Source organism: Macaca fascicularis, chromosome 20, assembly GCF_037993035.2.
Source record: "Macaca fascicularis isolate 582-1 chromosome 20, T2T-MFA8v1.1".
NCBI classification, from domain to species: Eukaryota; Metazoa; Chordata; class Mammalia; order Primates; family Cercopithecidae; genus Macaca; species Macaca fascicularis.
This window is the reverse complement of record NC_088394.1, coordinates 27,369,406-27,386,368: the sequence shown is the minus strand read 5'-3', so window position 1 is coordinate 27,386,368 and position 16,963 is coordinate 27,369,406. Positions and strand designations below refer to the sequence as shown.

General features: G+C 52.9%; 1 protein-coding gene across 3 annotated transcripts in view; it reads right to left on the bottom strand.

Annotated features, from left to right (window-relative positions):
* The window catches only part of SBK1 (SH3 domain binding kinase 1), a 66,962-nt gene that overhangs the window by 28,560 nt on the left and 21,439 nt on the right, over window positions 1–16,963 (bottom strand). The window contains exon 1 of one of the 3 annotated variants that reach the window (XM_045382954.2): window positions 3,941–4,762. The exons of the other annotated variants lie outside the window; for them this stretch is intronic. The gene's annotated coding sequence lies outside the window, so the exon portion shown is untranslated. Of the gene's footprint in view, window positions 1–3,940; window positions 4,763–16,963 lie in introns of those variants that run through there. 3 annotated transcript variants of the gene reach the window in all.

Here is a 16,963-nt window from a genome sequence, read left to right as displayed (position 1 = left end):
CTCAGCCTCCCTAGTAGCTTGAATTACAGGCATATGCCACCGCGCCTGGCTAATTTTTTGTATTTTCAGTACAGACAGGGTTTCACCAAGTTGGCCAGGCTGGTCTTGAACTCCTGACCTCGAATGATCCCCGTGTCTCAGCCTCCCAAAGTGGTGGGATGACAGGTATGAGCCACTGCACCTGGCCAATATTTTTGAGTAACTCCTATATTTAGGCCCCCAGCTCTCCCGCCTGACCAAAACTTAGACCAACTTGGACTTAGTCTTAGAAAGTTAGAAGGAAGAAACTTACAGCTGCAAGAAGCTTTCATCCAATTCTTCTCTGGTCAGAGGGGTGAATGGAACCCTGGACAGCAGTCCTGCCCCAAGAGTCCTGAGCAAGACCTGCACCTAGAGCCCGGTCAGAAGAGGAAGGGAAGGACTCGAGTTTGCTGTCCCTGGGACATATGGGGCAAGTGGGACAGAGAAAACAGGTTTTTGGTTGCTGGATGTCACTAGTTTAGGGGTAAGGGTGCAAGACGGGATCAAGAGCGGAAAGTGGAACCAGGCTGGAGAAGTTCAGGCTCACTTCACCACGTAGCCCTTTAGACCCTGGATGGACACCGCTCTGTGCACCTTCTAATTTGACCATGGGGGTGGGAGGGAACACCAGTGAGTGCAGAACACATACAGACGAAGGTTGCCCACTGAACAGATTTTTTGGGCTGGGCGTGGTGGCTCATGCCTGTAATCCCAGCATTTTGTGAGGCTGAGGCAAGTGGATCACCTGAGGTCAGGTGTTCAAGACCAGCCTGGCCAACAGGGTGAAACCTCGTCTCTACCAAAAATATAAAAATTAGTTGGGTGTGGCCGGGTGCAGTGGCTTATGCCTGTAATCTCAGCACTCTGGGAGGCTGAGGCAGGTGGATCACGAAGTCAGGAGATCAAGACCAACCTGGCCAAGATGGTGAAACCCCATCTCTACTAAAAATACAAAAAATTAGCCAGGCATGGTGGCAGGTGCCTGTAATCCCAGCTACTCGGGAGGCTGAGGCAGAGAATTGCTTGAACCCAGGAGGTGGAGGTTGCAGTGAGCCGAGATAGCGCCATGACGCTCCAGCCTGGGCGACAAAGCGAGACTCTGTCTCAAAAAAAAAAAAAAAAAAAATTAATTGGGTGTGATGGCTGGGTCTTTAATCTCAGCTACTTAGAAGACTGAGTCAGGAGAATTGCTTGAAGCCGGGGGGACTGGAGGTTGCAGGGAGCTAAGATCTCACCATTGCACTCCAGTATGGGCGACAAGAGCGAAACTCTGTCTCACACACAAAAAAAGATTTTTCTGGGCCTGCAAACCCAGATGCCAGCTTCAGGGTCCAGGAGGTGGCCTAAGGGAGTGAATGGGCTGCCTGTGGGTGGACTGGAAGGCATGGGCCCTGTCTAAAGAAGGTGGTCATTCTCCCGCTGTGGCCTGGGGTTGCCACATCATCTGATTTTTCAAGAAGATCCAAAAATCAGCTTTTGAATGTGAAATTGCCTCCCTTCGACTTTTTTTTTTTTAGCACTCACAACAAAGGCAAACATGTAAAATACACTGGCCCAACAAAAATCGTCTATAGGCTGTATTTTACAGCACGTGCCCGACCATACGCTGGGCTCTGAATTAGACAATGCTGATGCAGTGTGGACAAGATAAACCTGGTTCCCGTCTCCTGGAGCCGAGTCTAGATGTGGAGAAAAACTCTCACTGCACATGTAGACACACGCCACTACCTCCAAGCCACCAAGCCACCAACCAATCAAATTCAGCTCTCTACTACATGCCAGCTCAGGTCAGCTCAAAAAGGGAGGTGGAGGCAGAAAACTGCTCCGGAGCCATCCTAGAGTGGGGCTTTTCAGGTCAGGGGAAGAGCACGTGACGGAGGGAGAGAATCAGAGGACACGGAGGAGATGGGCTAGGAGAGGTGGTTTAGGGCCAGGCTGCAGGAGCTCTCACTGTCTGGACTCAGGGACTTGATTTTGGACTCCATGGGGAGCCACTGCAGGTTAGTGAGGAGGGGAGGTCTTGCTCCTTGTCCTCCTCTGGCCTCCTCATGATTTGCCCTGGTCACAGTGACTCAAATTTCTGCTCTTCAGCCTCCGGTTCCACTGCCTTGCCTGTGGGGTATGTGACAAAGCCCTGGGCTTCTGACAACCCCCACTGGGGGGAAATGAACTCCTTCAGCAATGGGTAGAGCAAACCTGGATGCTTCTCCTGCCCAATTCCATCTCCAACCGCCCTTCAAGCTGCAGAGAGGTTCCCTCTCTGTCATTTTCTCTGGGAAGTGCCACATGCTTGCCCAAGGTCACCCAGTCTTCAGGGCGCCTGGTTCCCCCACAGCCTGTGCTGAAGGTGGCTGCCTCAACTGTCCGGAAATCGGCAGGAGGGGCTGCCAGAGGTCTGCCCGCATCAAGCGCCCCCCACCCTCTTCTCTTGCTGGTCACACCCTCACCCTTGGGTCAGTGCCAGCAGCAGTTGGGGGTGGGGGCACTTCATGCTGGGAAGGTGGGAGATGAGGACTCAGCCACCCAGGCTCAGGGCTCCCAAGGCTGTAGCAGGACAGGGATCAGGTGATTCAGGTGTGGGGTCAAGAATCTGTCAGCTGGACCTGGCCAGGTCCACCTCAACAGGCCCAATGGGAGGTACCCAGGGGTCTGATGATCACGAGACATCAAGAAAGGAGATAGGAATGAAGTGGGGAAAAGGACCCCGACTCTAGTGCATGGTCCATCACAGACACTGGTGAAAGGTTTGTTGAATGAATAAGTGAAGGAACTATTGGCAGGGCTAGCCGTACCCTGGATCCCGCCTTCCCAAGCCTCAGTTTGTGCACCTATCAAACGGGTCCAGCATCACTTCTTGCCTCCAGAAGGCTCAGAGAGAAGAGATTGGGGAAACTCCTAGCAGCCCAGAGTGTGTTCCTTCCATGCAGTCCAGCTCCTTCTCAGGATCTCTGATTCAGGATTTCAGGGTACAATGTCCCCTAGGGCCTCTCAGCTTCCCCATATGCGGTAGAACCTGGGGTTCAGGACCTCACTGAGGGCCAGGCTGGGGTACCGCCGTGTATATCACCTGGAAAGCCACAGGGAGACTCTGGAATCGGCCCTTGGTTGTCTGGGATACACTGAGCCAGCCAATCCTTGGTTTAACCTGGGTGTTCTCCAGGTTAGGAGGGGAAGGGAAGGACTTGGGTTGCTGTCCCTGGGACAAATGGAAACAGAACGGTGCCCTGACCTGAAATGGCTTATTCATCTAGGCTACCTCTCCTCTCCAGAAACTAGCGCCTCGCTTTGGGGGATACAAACTCCTTCTCTGTCCCACAGGGAGTACAAAGTATGGTCTAGGTGAAGACCCCCAGTGTGGCCTGGGTCGGGCAGCCAAGTCACAGGGAAGATGCGACTCCCATCCATCCTCTCAAACACACCCCTTCCCTGCGCTCTCACAGACAAAGACACACACCCGAAGCCCCAGCCATCACCTAGGGCCACATAAGGCAGCGCCCCTCACCTGGGGCTCCCCCAAATTTTCCCCTCCCGGAGGGGACTTCACTAGAAGCTCAGCTTGGCTGTGGGGGAGGGGTATACACACTTCAGGGACCTGGGGTCCAACCTCCAGGCTCGCAGCTTTTGGGGGGACTCTCTGCCCTCTTCCCCTCTCTTCATGGTACAACGGGCTCCACCACCACTCCCCCGTGGGGCCGGGGAACTGCGCCCGAGCCTCAAGACTAGGGAGTGGGGTGGGGGAAGGGAGAGGAGGAGGGGGCGGCTCCTCCAAGCGAGACACAAAGAGACGTCCTTCAGCCTCGGCTCCATGGCGACGCTGGGGAAGGGGGAGCGCGCAACCCGATACTTCCTTCCCCACCTGCAGGGCTATGGGGACCTCGGTGACCACTCACCTGCCGCCCCTCACCTGGGCCCGGCTTACCTGGGCTGGGGCCGCGGGGACGCCGCAGCAGGGGGCCTGGGCGCCGTCGCGGTCTTCGTCTGCCCGGCCCCGGGGGCTCAGGGCGCCACGACCATGGACTGGGGTGCAAGCGGTGCCGCCAGGGGCTCAGTCGCCCCAGTACTGAAGCTTTGGGGGGTCCCCGAGGCTTCTTGCTGGTGAGGGTGTTTCTTGCTGTCCCCGGCTGCCTAGATTTGGGATTTCTGTGTACCGGAGTTGGGGGGGATTGGGATCCCCTGATCTAGGGGCGTTCTGAGCTGGGTCTTCTTGTCTTGAGGTGTGGAGTTGTAATGACCGGATCTTGGGAGGGGGTTCCCGGCCTGGGGGGCACTGCGTTCTAGGTCTTGGGGGGCCCAGACTGAGGAGGGGGAGTTCTTGCGGTGCTATAGGGGGCTCGCTGTCTTCTAAATACCGAGGAAGTCTCCGCTTTCCCCGCAGGGGAGTCGCTCCGTGTCGGATCCAGGAGGGCCCCCCTCTTCCCCGAGGCTCGCCGGATCCTGAATGTGGAGGGGGGCTCCCCGCGCTCCTCGGCTGCGGGGGCTTTACTGGGTCCCGGCCACCGGCGGGCGCTGGGAGGAAGCCCCTCAGCCGCTGGGGGGCTCGGTCGCCACCGCTACGAGCAGCCCGGCCCTGCGCTCCCGGCCCCCGGCCTGACCCGGGCTCCGGCTGCGGCTCCGGCTCGCGCTCCGCCTGGTGCTCGGGCCCCGGCCCCGGCGCCCGCCCGGGCTGCGCTCCATCGCGGCATCGCGGCTCCGCCCTCCAGCCCGCGCGCACCTGCCCGCCCGGCCCGCGGCTCCGCCCTCCGGCTCGCGCGCCGCCGCCCGCCCCTTTGTCCGCCCCGCTCGGCGCGCGCCCTCGCGCCACCGCGCTCACCAGCCGCGCGCCCGCCCTCCCGCCGCGCGTCGCGGGGCGCAGATTCTCCCCGCGCTGCCCCACCACCCGCTTCCGGCCGCGCTGGGTCCTAGCGCCGGTGGCTCCCGAGCTGGCTCCCACCCCCCCCAACCCACCCCCTGCCGTTTCTAGGTCAGAGCCCACGAGGGGGCGAGAACGAGGTTACAGAGGGCTCAGGGGAGTCTGAGAGGGTCACCTGGTCCAGCTTCCTGGCACTTGCGGGACCAGACTGCCCCAGACTGTCCCAGTCTGTGATTGTGGGGCGGAGCCTGTGTCTGTTTGAAGGAGGGAAAACAAATCCAAGTTCTGTATTCGGATATGCATTCATTCATCCATGCGTTCGCCTGTTCCTCCGCCTGCCTGCCTGCCTGCGCTTCCAACCATCCGTCCGTCCGTCAGTCCATCCATCCATCCATCCATCCATCCATCCATCCATCCATGCATCCTATTTCCAGCGAGACCTCAGAGAACTCACAGCCTTCTTAGGGAATAGGTCATAAACTTGGGCCTGGGTGGATGCCCTGTCCAACTGAGGTCGCCTTTGCGATCCCTGCTGCAAATAGGCAGTGACTAGCCCAGGAGTGCAGCTGGGAGGAACTGCTCGCCAGACAGAAGGGAAGAAAGGAGATTCTAGGCAGAGGTAGCAGCAGGTGTAAGGGATGTTGCATTGTCTGTTTGATAACCGGAAGTTGGTGGCCTGGATGAAGTGGGTGGTTGAGGACAGAGATGAGATAGGGACAGCTCGTCCTTCCAGGCCCTGTTCTTTCTCCTCCCTGCAGCTCACTCTTTCCCTAGTGAGAAAGCCCCCAAGGACGCCTTCCCTATTTCTTCTAAGTTTTTGATCAGGCTGTTTTCTCAAGCCAGCGTAATCCTCCCAACCACTCCGACTGTTTCCAGAGCTTTCGGAGCCAGGGATTGCAAACTGAAGTACCTACAGGCGCAGACATGAGCGACTGGGGTCGCGTGTAAAGTGATAGAGAGGGTGGAGAAGAGGGGAGCTGGAGACATCGTGGGCTGTGCGTGGCTGGATGATATTCAAAGAGAAGCAGGAAATCCAGAAATCTTCCAACTTTTAAATGTTTGAAACGAATTCCCAAAATTCAGAAATATTGAATGGGCCAAATGAAACACACTTTGCAGACAAATCTGGCCCCCAGGCCATAGGTTGGCAACCTCTACCATTGAGAATATTGTTTCAGTTCTTAACTGGTCTGCCTCCTGTCTCTGTCTAGATTGTCTTTTTTCTTTTCTTCTCCCTTCTTCTTCTTCTTCCTCCTCCTCCTCCTCCTCCTCCTTCTCCCCCCCCCTCCTTTTTTTGATGGAGTTTGGCTCTGCTGCCCAGCCTGGAGTGCAATGACATGATCTTGGCTCACCGCAACCTCTGCCTCCAGGGTTCAAGTGAATCTCCTGGCTCAGCCTCCTGAGTAGCTGGGATTACAGGCGTGTGCCACTATGCCCGGCTAATTTTTGTATTTTTACTAGAGACGAGGTTTCACCATGTTGGCCAGGCTGGTCTCAAACTCCTGACCTCAAGTGATCCACCCGCCTCGGCCTCCCAAAGTGATAGGATTACAGGCATGAGCCAATGTGCCTGGCGATTGTCTTTTTTCTAGAATCCAAATCCTTTGGGGTTATCAGCTCCGTAAAATACATATGGGCTGGGTTGCTGTCTTACATAAAACTACCAAGGACTTCTTGTGTACCATCAGTGTAAAGCCTAACCTTATGTTGGCATTCAAAGCCCTTAACATTTAGAGCCTGGTCTCCATTCACCTACAGAGGACCTCTCTTCTCCATTCAGCCTTGACCTCAGCCACACTATTCTAGGACATCTGCCTCTGTCTTTTTGTTTTGTTTTGTTTTTGTTTTTGAGACAGGGTCTCACTTTGTCACCAAGGTTGTAGTGCAGTGGTGCGATCATGGCTCACTACAGCCTCGACCTCCTGGGATCAAGCGATCCTCCTGCCTCAGCCCCCTAAGTAACTAGGACTACTAGTGTGCACCACCATGCTCTGCTAATTTTTGTATTTTTTTGTAGAGATGGGGTTTTACCATGTTGCCCAGGCTGGTCTTGAACTCCTGAGCTTAAGCCTTCCACCCACCTCAGACTCCCAAAGTGCTGGGATTGCAGGTGTGAGCCACCGCGCCCAGCCCTGACATCAGCTTTTTTTTTTTTTTTTTTTGTCCTGAGATGGAGTTTCACTCTTATTGCCCAGGCTGGAGTGCAATGGCAATGGCACAATCTTGGCTCACTGCAGCCTCCGCCTCCCAGGTTCAAGTAATTCTCCTGCCTCAGCCTCCCAAGTAGCTCGGATTACAGGTGTGTACCACCACGCCTGGCTAATTTTCGTATTTTTGGTAGAGACGGGGTTTTGTCGTTGTTGGCCAGACTTCAGGTGAACTCCCGACTTCAGGTGATCCGCCCACCTCAGCCTCCCAAAGTGCTGGGATTACAGGTGTGAGCCACTGTGCCTGGCCTGACATCTGCTTTTCATACCTGTACACCTTTGTCTACTCGGTTTCCTTTGTCTGGAATACATTTCCCTTCTTCCTTGTTTTCCAAACAAGTTCTCTTCTAAGAACTCTGTGTCTTCACTTGGACTCTCCCACACTCCTTATCCTGCCAATGTAAAAGAGTTTCAGATTTCATCCTAACTTTGTTCTAATCCTCTGCAAGGCCTTAGTGCCGTAAATAAACTAATAGCAGGATTTCAGTTATTGGGTGTGCAGAAGAGGGGGCTGGAGAGGGAGAAAGCAGGAAGAAAACATCTTCCTGTGTCTAAAAGCTGAGTCTCAGAATGTTAGCCCTTAGAGAGTGCTTTCCTCTTTTTACAGAGGAGGAAACAGACCTAGAGAGGGGAGAAGTCAAATCAAGCCTCGCAGTGCCCCTAGCCACAGTTATCAAGGGCTGCCCAGTTCAAGGCCACCTTCTGCAGAAACCTTCCCCGATTCCTCATCTGGGGCTTTGATTACCCATAGTGCAGTTAGTAAAGGCTTGCTGGCATGCACTGTGGGTAACCAAGTCCTCTTCCCAACTCCCTCTCAGTTCTACAGGGTGGGAAGTCCTGGTCCCCAAAGGGAGTGCACTCTAGCCAGGGGACACAGCATGGGTCCCGTTAAATTTAAGCTATGGCCAGGGCCAGGAAACTTTGGACTCCATGTGTTCTGGGACCAGCAGAGGAGAAGAGAAGGCACCATCATGGCTGCACTAACTGACCCTGGTCAGCAGAGAGGGCAGGGCTGCTTTTACAGTGGGAGGACAAGGAGGAATATATGGGAATCCAGTGATTCATGGGTTACAATAACCAATAATTTAGTTCCCTCAGGACTGAAGAGTCGGGTCACATCATCAGGTAACCCACCAAGGCCTACCAAGGCGACAGTGGAGAGTGTGGATAATTTAGAATGGATAGTGAAGGAAGAAAGAACAAGCGCTGGTTATGGCTCTCAATAACTGCAGTAAGGAGGCGGGGGCTCTAGCATGTTCCACTAATCTCCCTCTTCAACGTTTTCCCATAGAAAGAGAGGCTCACAGGATCCATGGTAGAGCTGAGCAGTGCGAGGGATGGAATGTGACGGCCCTGAAAATGTGCCACTCAGACCTCTGACTTCAGGAAAAGTCATTGACCAAGGGCAGCAGCTGTGAAATCCATCTGTGGTTCACACAGGAAGGCTCTGGTTTGCTTCCCACGAGCCGATCCCAGCCAAAGAACTAAGGCACGTCTGTTCATGGAGACACAGGACTCCTTGAATGGGCAGCTTTGGATCAAGGACTCCCCCTTGACTTTGTAGAAACTTTCTCACTGCACTGCAGTTGAAGAGTCTTCCTATCCCGTCGTCTTTCCTTCTGTCTCTCTCTTCCACGTGTTAGATCTAGTACAGTCTGATGATCTTCCCAGCCTCCTCTTCCTTCCTCCTTGGTCCCTCCCAAGGGTTTTCCTCAATAAATTGTTTGCACATCTGGCCCACCTTGCCTGCTTCTCAGAGGATGGAACCAACACAATACATCTGAAGAGAGGAACAGAAGTGGTGACTTTGGGAGGCCAAGGTGGGCAGATCACCTGAGTTCAGGAGTTCAAGACCAGCCTGGGCCAACATGGTGAAACCCCATCTCTACTAAAAATACAAAAATTAACTGGGCATGGTAGTGCACACCTGTAGTCCCTGCTACTTGGGAAGCTGAGGCACAACAATCACTTGAACTGGAGAGGAAGAGGTTGCAATGAGCCAAGATTGCACCATTGCATTCCAGTCTGAGCAATGGAGTGAAACTCTCTCTCTCAAAACGAAACAAACAAACAAAAACAAAAAAAGAAGTAGCAGCCTGCAATGGTGCAGTCCTTTGTCCCTGACACCTAGGGATAAGCCACTCTTGCTAGTTCAAAAGTGCCAGCTCTCCAGAGAGGGTCTTGATGGGTATAATTTGGATAGCAAAACACAAAGAAAAAACTTAGCCATGATTTTATTTTCCTTCTTTCTTTCTTTTTTTTTTTTTTTGAGATGGAGTCTTGCTCTGTCACCCAGGCTGGAGTGCAATGCCACAATCTCGGCTTACTGCAGCCTCCAACTCCCAGGTTCAAGCAATTATCTTGTGTCAGTCTCCCACGTAGCTGGGATTACAGGTTGTTTTTTGTTTGTTTGTTTGTTTTTTGTATTTTTAGTAGAGACGGGATTTCACCATGTTGGTCAGGCTGGTCTCAAACTCCTGACCTTGGGTGATCTGCCTGCCTCGGCTTACCAAAATGCTGGAATGACAGGCATGAGCCACCTAGTCTGGTCTCTTTTCTTTTCTTTTTTAAATTTAATTAATTAATTAATTTTATTTTATTTATTTATTTTTTGAGATGGAGTCTCGCTCTTCTCCCCCAGGCTGGAGTGCAATAGTGCGATGTCAGCTCACTGCAACCTCCATCTCCCGGCTCCAAGCAATTCTCCTACCTCAGTCTCCCGAGTAGCTGGGACTACAGGCTCCCGCCACCATACCCAGCTACTTTTTGTATTTTTAGTAGCGACAGGGTTGCACCATGTTGGCCATCCTGACCTCAGGTGATCCACCTGCCTCGGCCTCCCAAAGTGCTGGGATTACAGGTGTGAGCCACTGTGTCCAGCCGGCCATAATGATAGACTCCCTGCTTTGGGAAACTGATGGCATTTGGGGATTTCCCCAGCATGTCCTGTGATGCTCTTGATTCCTTGTGTCTCCAGTCATGACAGAGAGAAGGCATTCCTGGCTTGTTGGTCTGCATTTATGATTTGTTGTTGTTGTTGAGATGGAGTCTCACCTTGTTGCCCTGGCTGGAGTACAGTGGTGCGATCTTGGCAACCTCCATCTCCTAGGTTCAAGTGATTCTTCTGCCTCAGCCTCCTGAGTAGCTGGGATTAAAGGTGTGTGCCACCATGCCCGGCTAATTTTCATATTTTTAGTAGAGACAGGGTTTCACCATGTTGGCCAGGCTGGTCTTGAACTCCTGACCTCAGGTGATGTGATCCACCCGTCTTGGCCTCCCAAAGTGCTGGGATTACAGGCGTGAGCCACTGTGCCTGGCCTGTGATTTTTTTTTTTTTTTGAGAAGGGGTCTTGCTCTATTGCCCAGGTTGGTTTTGAACTCCTGGGTTCGAGATCCTTCCACCTCAGCACCCTGAGTAGCTGGGACTACAGGTATGAGCCACTGTGCCAGGCACAATGGTCTTTTGTAGAGGAGAACCTCCTCCCTGGGACCACTGGAAGACACAGACCAAGTTATTGCTGATAGGAAAACCAAGAGGTCCGCCAGAACCCAAGACGGATCGGATGGAAGATGGCACAGGTGCCCGGGATGTGAGGCACTGGAAGGGGTGATGGATCCTGGAATATCTCCATCCCTTTTTGGAGTGTACATTCTGCCGTGAGAAACAGTGCCCCAGCACAAGTGCTGATGAGCTCTCCATTGCCATGCCGAAATACAATTCTGTGGCCATGGCCAGCGGGGAGCCACTGATGAGGGGAAACACAGTGTGGTGGTGCCCAGGGAAAAAACCTGCTTCTCTGTGACATCGCAGAGCTGCTGAGCCGATTGAACTTGGAGCCTCTTGGAGTTGGGAATTCTGACTTTTTTTGCAGCTGAAAGTGTGCCAGCCCCATATGAGAAGAATAGCTGCAGGTCCACGTGCGGCGGCTTGTGCCAACACTTTGGGAGGCTGAGACAGGAGGATCTGCTTGAGCCCAGGAGTTCGATACCAGCCTGGGCAACATAGTGGGATCCTGTTTCCACAAAAAATAAAAGTAATGAGAAGAATAACCCTAAAATCATGAGAGTGGTTGCCCCTTGGGATGGCACCTAGGAAATAGGACTGGTAGGGGGAGTATAACAGGAATTCATCTTTATTAGTCTTTTTTTTTTTTTTTTTTTTTGAGACAGAGTCTCATGCTGTCACCCAGGCTGGAGTGCAGTGGTGTAATCTCGGCTCACTGCAATCTCCGCCTCCCGGGTTCAAGTGATTCCCCTGCCTCAGCCTCCCAAGTAGCTGGGATCACAGGTGCACACCACCATGCCTGACTAATTTTTGTGTTTTTAGTAGAGATGAGGTTTCACCATGCTGGCCAGGCTGGTCTTGAACTCCTGACTTCATGATCCGCCTGCCTTGGCCTCCCAAACCAAAGTGCTGGGATTATGGGCGTGAGCCACCCAGCCCAGCCCTATCTTTTTTATTTTATTTTATTTATTTATTTATTTTTTGTTTTTTTTGAGACGGAGTCTTGCTCTGTCGCCCGGGCTGGAGTGCAGTGGCCGGATCTCAGCTCACTGCAAGCTCCGCCTCCTGGGTTCACGCCATTCTCCTGCCTCAGCCTCCCGAGTAGCTGGGACTACAGGTGCCCGCCACCTCGCCCAGCTAGTTTTTTGTATTTTTTAGTAGAGACGGGGTTTCACCGTGTTAGCCAGGATGGTCTCGATCTCCTGACCTCGTGATCTGCCCGTCTCGGCTTCCCAAAGTGCTGGGATTACAGGCTTGAGCCACCGCGCCCGGCCCTTTTTTAAAGTTAAAAATATCTGACGCAGGATCCAGGTGCTGTGGCTCACACCTGTAATCCCAGCACTTTGGGAGGCTGAGGAGGGAGAATCACTTGAGACCAGGAATTCCAGATCAGCCTGGGCAACATGGTAAGACCTCTGTCTCTACAAAAAATAGCCAGATGTGGTGGCACACCCCTGTAGTTCCAGCTACTCGGTAGGCTGAGGCAGGAGGATTGCTGGAGCCCACAAAGTCAAGGCTGCAGTGAGCTGTGATCGTGGTACTGCACTCCAGCCTGGGTGACAGAGTGAGACCCCATCTCTGAAAAGAAGCACTCTGACACAAATGTGATAGAATATTGACACTGTTTCTATTATAGCTGTAGGTATACACAGTTTACAGTTTTGTGTAAATTCTTTCACTTTTTCCAAAATAATTAAAAACTATTCCGTGGAAGTGTTTTAAAATGGGATCTTAAAAAGAAGGAGGAGGAGAAAAAGAAGGAAAAAGAAAGAACTTTTTCACTATGTGATTCTGTTTTCTTGAACTTCTGACCTTAAGTGATCCTCCCGCCTTGGCCTCCTAAAGTGCTGGGATTACAGGCATGAGCCACTGCATCTGGTCTGATTATCTGTGTTTTCTAAAGCCTGGTCTGAGAACGACCGGAAATGCCCTCCTCTCTCACACTCTGAGAAGCACTAGGATTAGGTAGCAAGTTTGGCTCCCTGGCCCCTGCCACCCTGAGCTCCTGCTCATGATGGCTCTGGGTGCTGGGCTCCTTAGGACTGGGACGAGGCCATTGCCCCTGGAAGCTATGCAGCAAGGATCTAATGGGGCCTGACCCCACCCAGACCCATGGGGGTGTGTGCTGGGGGAACAGGGGGCATCCCCTGGAATTCCCAGAATGGAGACAGGATTCTCAGAGCTGGCTCCGCCCCAGCTCCTTCACAGGCACAGGTCAACAAAGCCAGCCCCAGGAATCGCAGACATTTGGCAGGAAACAAGCGCCGTCTGGAACACATCCCTAGGGGGCTGGCTTTAATGATGTCCTAGTTTGGGTTTCCCAGAAACAGACCCTGAGACAAGGATTCTAGAGCAAGCAGTTTGTTTGGTAGGTGATCCCAGGTAGCGGAGTGGTGGGTCGGGGGGGTGAGACAGGAAGACAGCGACAAGCGTTGTGTTACCAACTCAGTCACCACTGTGGGCAACAGGAGGTGAACCCCAGTGAGGAACTCAAAAAGGCAGCATACAACACACTGCTCAGGGTTACCGCATCCAAAGGCAAAGGAGCTGGGGTATTGACACTCTGCCTGTCAGTCATTCGGGAAAGCTGCTGGGGCAGTGGGGAGGAGGGGAGGCAGCACTCTGGATGCTGGCAGAGCAGGCGGGGGCCAGAGAAGGCCCTGGGAAAAAGAGATGAGGACGCTGGCAGGTTGGAGTGGGGAAGGGGTGGGGAAATTACGTGTCTGTCACCAATTTCTAGCACTTAGAACAGTGACCGGCTGGATCTGGCATGATGCCCACATATTCCTCTGTTATATAGGCTCTGTCTTCTACCTGTTAACAGAACCCCAGTTTCCTCTGGGAACCCACATTCCCTGATACATCCTTCCCTACCCATTAAGGGTTCTGATGGTGGGGTTCACCTGTTCGACTCTAGGGGTGGACTTGTGACCCAGCCCCCATTGATCAGTGTGTAACAACCCATGGCCTTAGCAGTTGTTTCTGAGATTGGTCTGTTCCCTGAGCCAGGCTAGTAGGATAGAAGTTGTCTTTCTATGGCGCTGAAAGGCAGTAGGATGTAAGCCTGGAGTTGCTGCAAGCAGGGAGAACCCCTCAGAGGAGAAGGCCAACACAGCAGACAGCAGAGCCAAAAGAGGTAAAGAGAGAATCCTTGTCATCGTTTGATCCCCTTGATCCAGCCATGCCTGAAACCTTGAACTTTTCAATTACATGACCCAGTCAAGTCCTTTTTGTGCTTAAGTCAGTTGGACTTCGGTCTCTGTGACTTACAATCCCCTAGAAATAAAGTGTTTAAAAATGTGGGAGTATGGCCAGGTACGGTGGCTCATACCCAGCACTTTGGAAGGCCAAGGCGGGCAGATCACAAGGTCAAGAAATCAAGACCATCCTGGCCAACATGGTGAAACCCCATCTCTACTAAAAATACAAAAATTAGCCAGGTGTGGTGGCACACACCTGTAGACTGAGGCAGGAGAATCGCTTGAACCCAGGAGGCAGAGATTGCAGTGAGCCGAGATTGCGCCACTGTGCTCCAGCCTGGCGACAGAGTGAGACGCCGTCTCTCAACAAACAAACAAATAAATAAACAAATAAATAAAAATGTGAGAGTAATTAAACACCATCTCCTCTGTCCCACACAGTCACTATATTTCCTCAGCATCCCAGGGTATGCCGGGGATTCTCAGAGGAAGCTCAGCCTTCCCCTGAGCAGGGATTTGGGTCCTTGGAGTTTAGCCCTTGCCCTCTAAGAATGGTTATTCCTGGAGCCATGTGAAGAGCTGGGTGGGTTCATAGCTGCCTGGGCTGCCACATGGGCCCCCTTTCCCTCCAAGCTCCAGGAACCTCTGGTCCAAGGCACTTCATTCATTCATTCATTCATTCATTCATTCATTCATTCACACTTGTTCCCAGGCCCCCAAAATGTGAAGGCTCTGGGATAAAAGGGCCTTGTTTATCGGGGTTGTTATACACTGATCAATGGGGTCTGGGATAAAAGGGCTGGCTAAAAAGCACAGTCTGTGCCCTCAGGAGCTCCCAGACTAGTAAGAGAGACACGGCACTAATCATGCCAACAAATGTAAAATTCCTACTGAGACCGGGTACAAAAGAGACACAAAGGTCGGGGGCTTCCGGGAGGAAGGCATAACCGCGCTGAGATCTGAGGGGTGACTGGGAGCTGAGTGAGCTGAGAGCCAGCTGGTGCTCAGGCTCCTTCTCCCCTTCCCCTCAGTGCGAGTGCCCACTCATCTCTCCCCAGAGCCCACCCAGCAGCTCAGACACCTCTTCCCCCTTTCCGTTGCTGAGATCTTGCACTCTTCAACTCTGGTAAGTCCTGCCTGATGTCTAACCTGCATCCAGCCTGCTGCCTGCACAGCACACTTTCCTTGCTTGGGTCTCAGGGGAGGTGTAGGTCACCTTCACTAAGCCCCTCCCTGCAAATGCTTTTTGGGTCACCTCCCATCTCAGGGATGAGTCTAGATTTTGATTAGGCATCCGGAATATGCCAGGTACTTTCACAGGGCGAGGATCTTCCCCCAGATGGGGAAACTGAGGTACAGAGGGCATAGGTAATGAACCAACAAGGTCAGTTTCTTCCATCCCCGGAGGAGGAAGAGGATACCGAGGCCTGAGTCCTCCCAGCCCACTTTTTACCTCTTTAACCTCTCCTAGGCCATGGCTTTTTCCAGCCCGATCCATTTGTGGCACCCCCCCAGAGCCTGCCTGGGATCCCCACCTGGCTGTTCCCTCCCCTTCTCCAGCTTTTCGCCCTCAGGGGGCCTCTGTTCATGCCCACCCACTTATTTAACAAGCACAGATTTGTGCCAGGCTGAGTTCTAAGCCTTTTACACAAATGAGCTCATTTAAACCTCGCCACCACCCCAAGGGTGTGGATGCCATCATCATCTATCAGGCACACAAAGAGGCTGAGGCATTTGCTGAAGTGCACACCCTAGCTGGGACTTGAACCCATGCAGGCTCCTGAGTCCAGGCCCTAACCACCCTGCTACCCAGCCTGTCCGTCAGCCACCAGCCTCACCTCCTCCTCCCACCCGATTCCATTTTATTCTGATTCCATCCCTCTCTCCATTCACTTCCCGTCCCCATTTCCATCCTGCCTCTGGGTTGCTGCCTGGGAGGGGCACTGTCCTGGTGTCCCGGGACTCAGGGAGGGACACAGGGTGAAGGCCTGGGTGCTAGAGGGGCCCAGTTCACACCTGGCTCCATTCCCAGGCTGAGGCAGGCTTGGCTGAGCCAAGAGCAGAGGAGGCAGGCTGGGGTGGAGCAGGAGGGGGCTGGGAGGAGCTGGGTCTGCAAGCCCTAATTAAGTCAGTTAATTAGGAGGGGAGGAGAAGTCTTGTGGGAGTTAATGAGCTCGGCTAATTAAGTGGATCCAGGAGGATGGCTCAAATCCTAGTGGCTGGGGAGAGAGAGGCTCAGCCAGGATGGAGGGAGGGGAATGAGATGCTAGGTGCCTCCCTGCTGTTACCAGGGTCTCTCTGAGGACACCACCAAGGTCTGAGGTCACCAAGGTTGCCACTGGGTCTGAGGCCACTGAGATCACTACCAAGACCTGTAGCTACCCACAGAGTCTGGTTTGAACTTGTTGTCAGGAGCCAGGCATGGCGGCTCATGCCTGTAATCCCAGCACTTTGGGAGGCTGAGGCAGGTGGATTACCTGAGGTCAGGAGTTCGAGACCAGCCTGGCCAGCATGGCAAAACCCCATCTCTACCAAAAATACAAAAATTAGTTGGGTGTGGTGGCATGCACTTGTAATCCCAGTTACTCAGGAGGCTGAACCAGGAGAATTGCTTGAATCCGGGAGGCGGAGGTTGCAGTGAACCGAGATCGCGCCACTGCACTCCAGCCTGGGTAACAGAGTGAGACTCTGTCTCAGAAATAAAATAAAATAAAATAAAATAAAATAAATGAAGTTACTGTCAGGGTCTCACAGTAGGGCCATAGAGGATATCCACACCTGGGCCTGAAGTCACCACTGAGGCCCCATCCCTTGTCAGCCATCCTTAGGGGGTTAAAGCTGGATCCCCTTTGAACATTTCAAGGGGTGGGGGTAGAAATTGAGTCCTGGGCTGGGCGTGGTGGCTCACATCTGTAATTCCAGCATTTTGAGGCCAAGGCAGGAAGACTGCCTGAGGACAGGAGTTCAAGACCAGGATGGGCAACATAGTGAGATCTATATATATATATATATATATATATATTTTTTTTTTTTTTCAAATTAGGGAGGCATGGTGACCAGGTTGAGCCAGGAGTTTGAGGTTTCAGTGAGCTATGTTTGTGCCACTGCACTCCAGCCTGGGCAATAGAGCAAGACTCTGCTCAAAATAAATAAATAAATAAACAAAACTAGCAATTGAGCC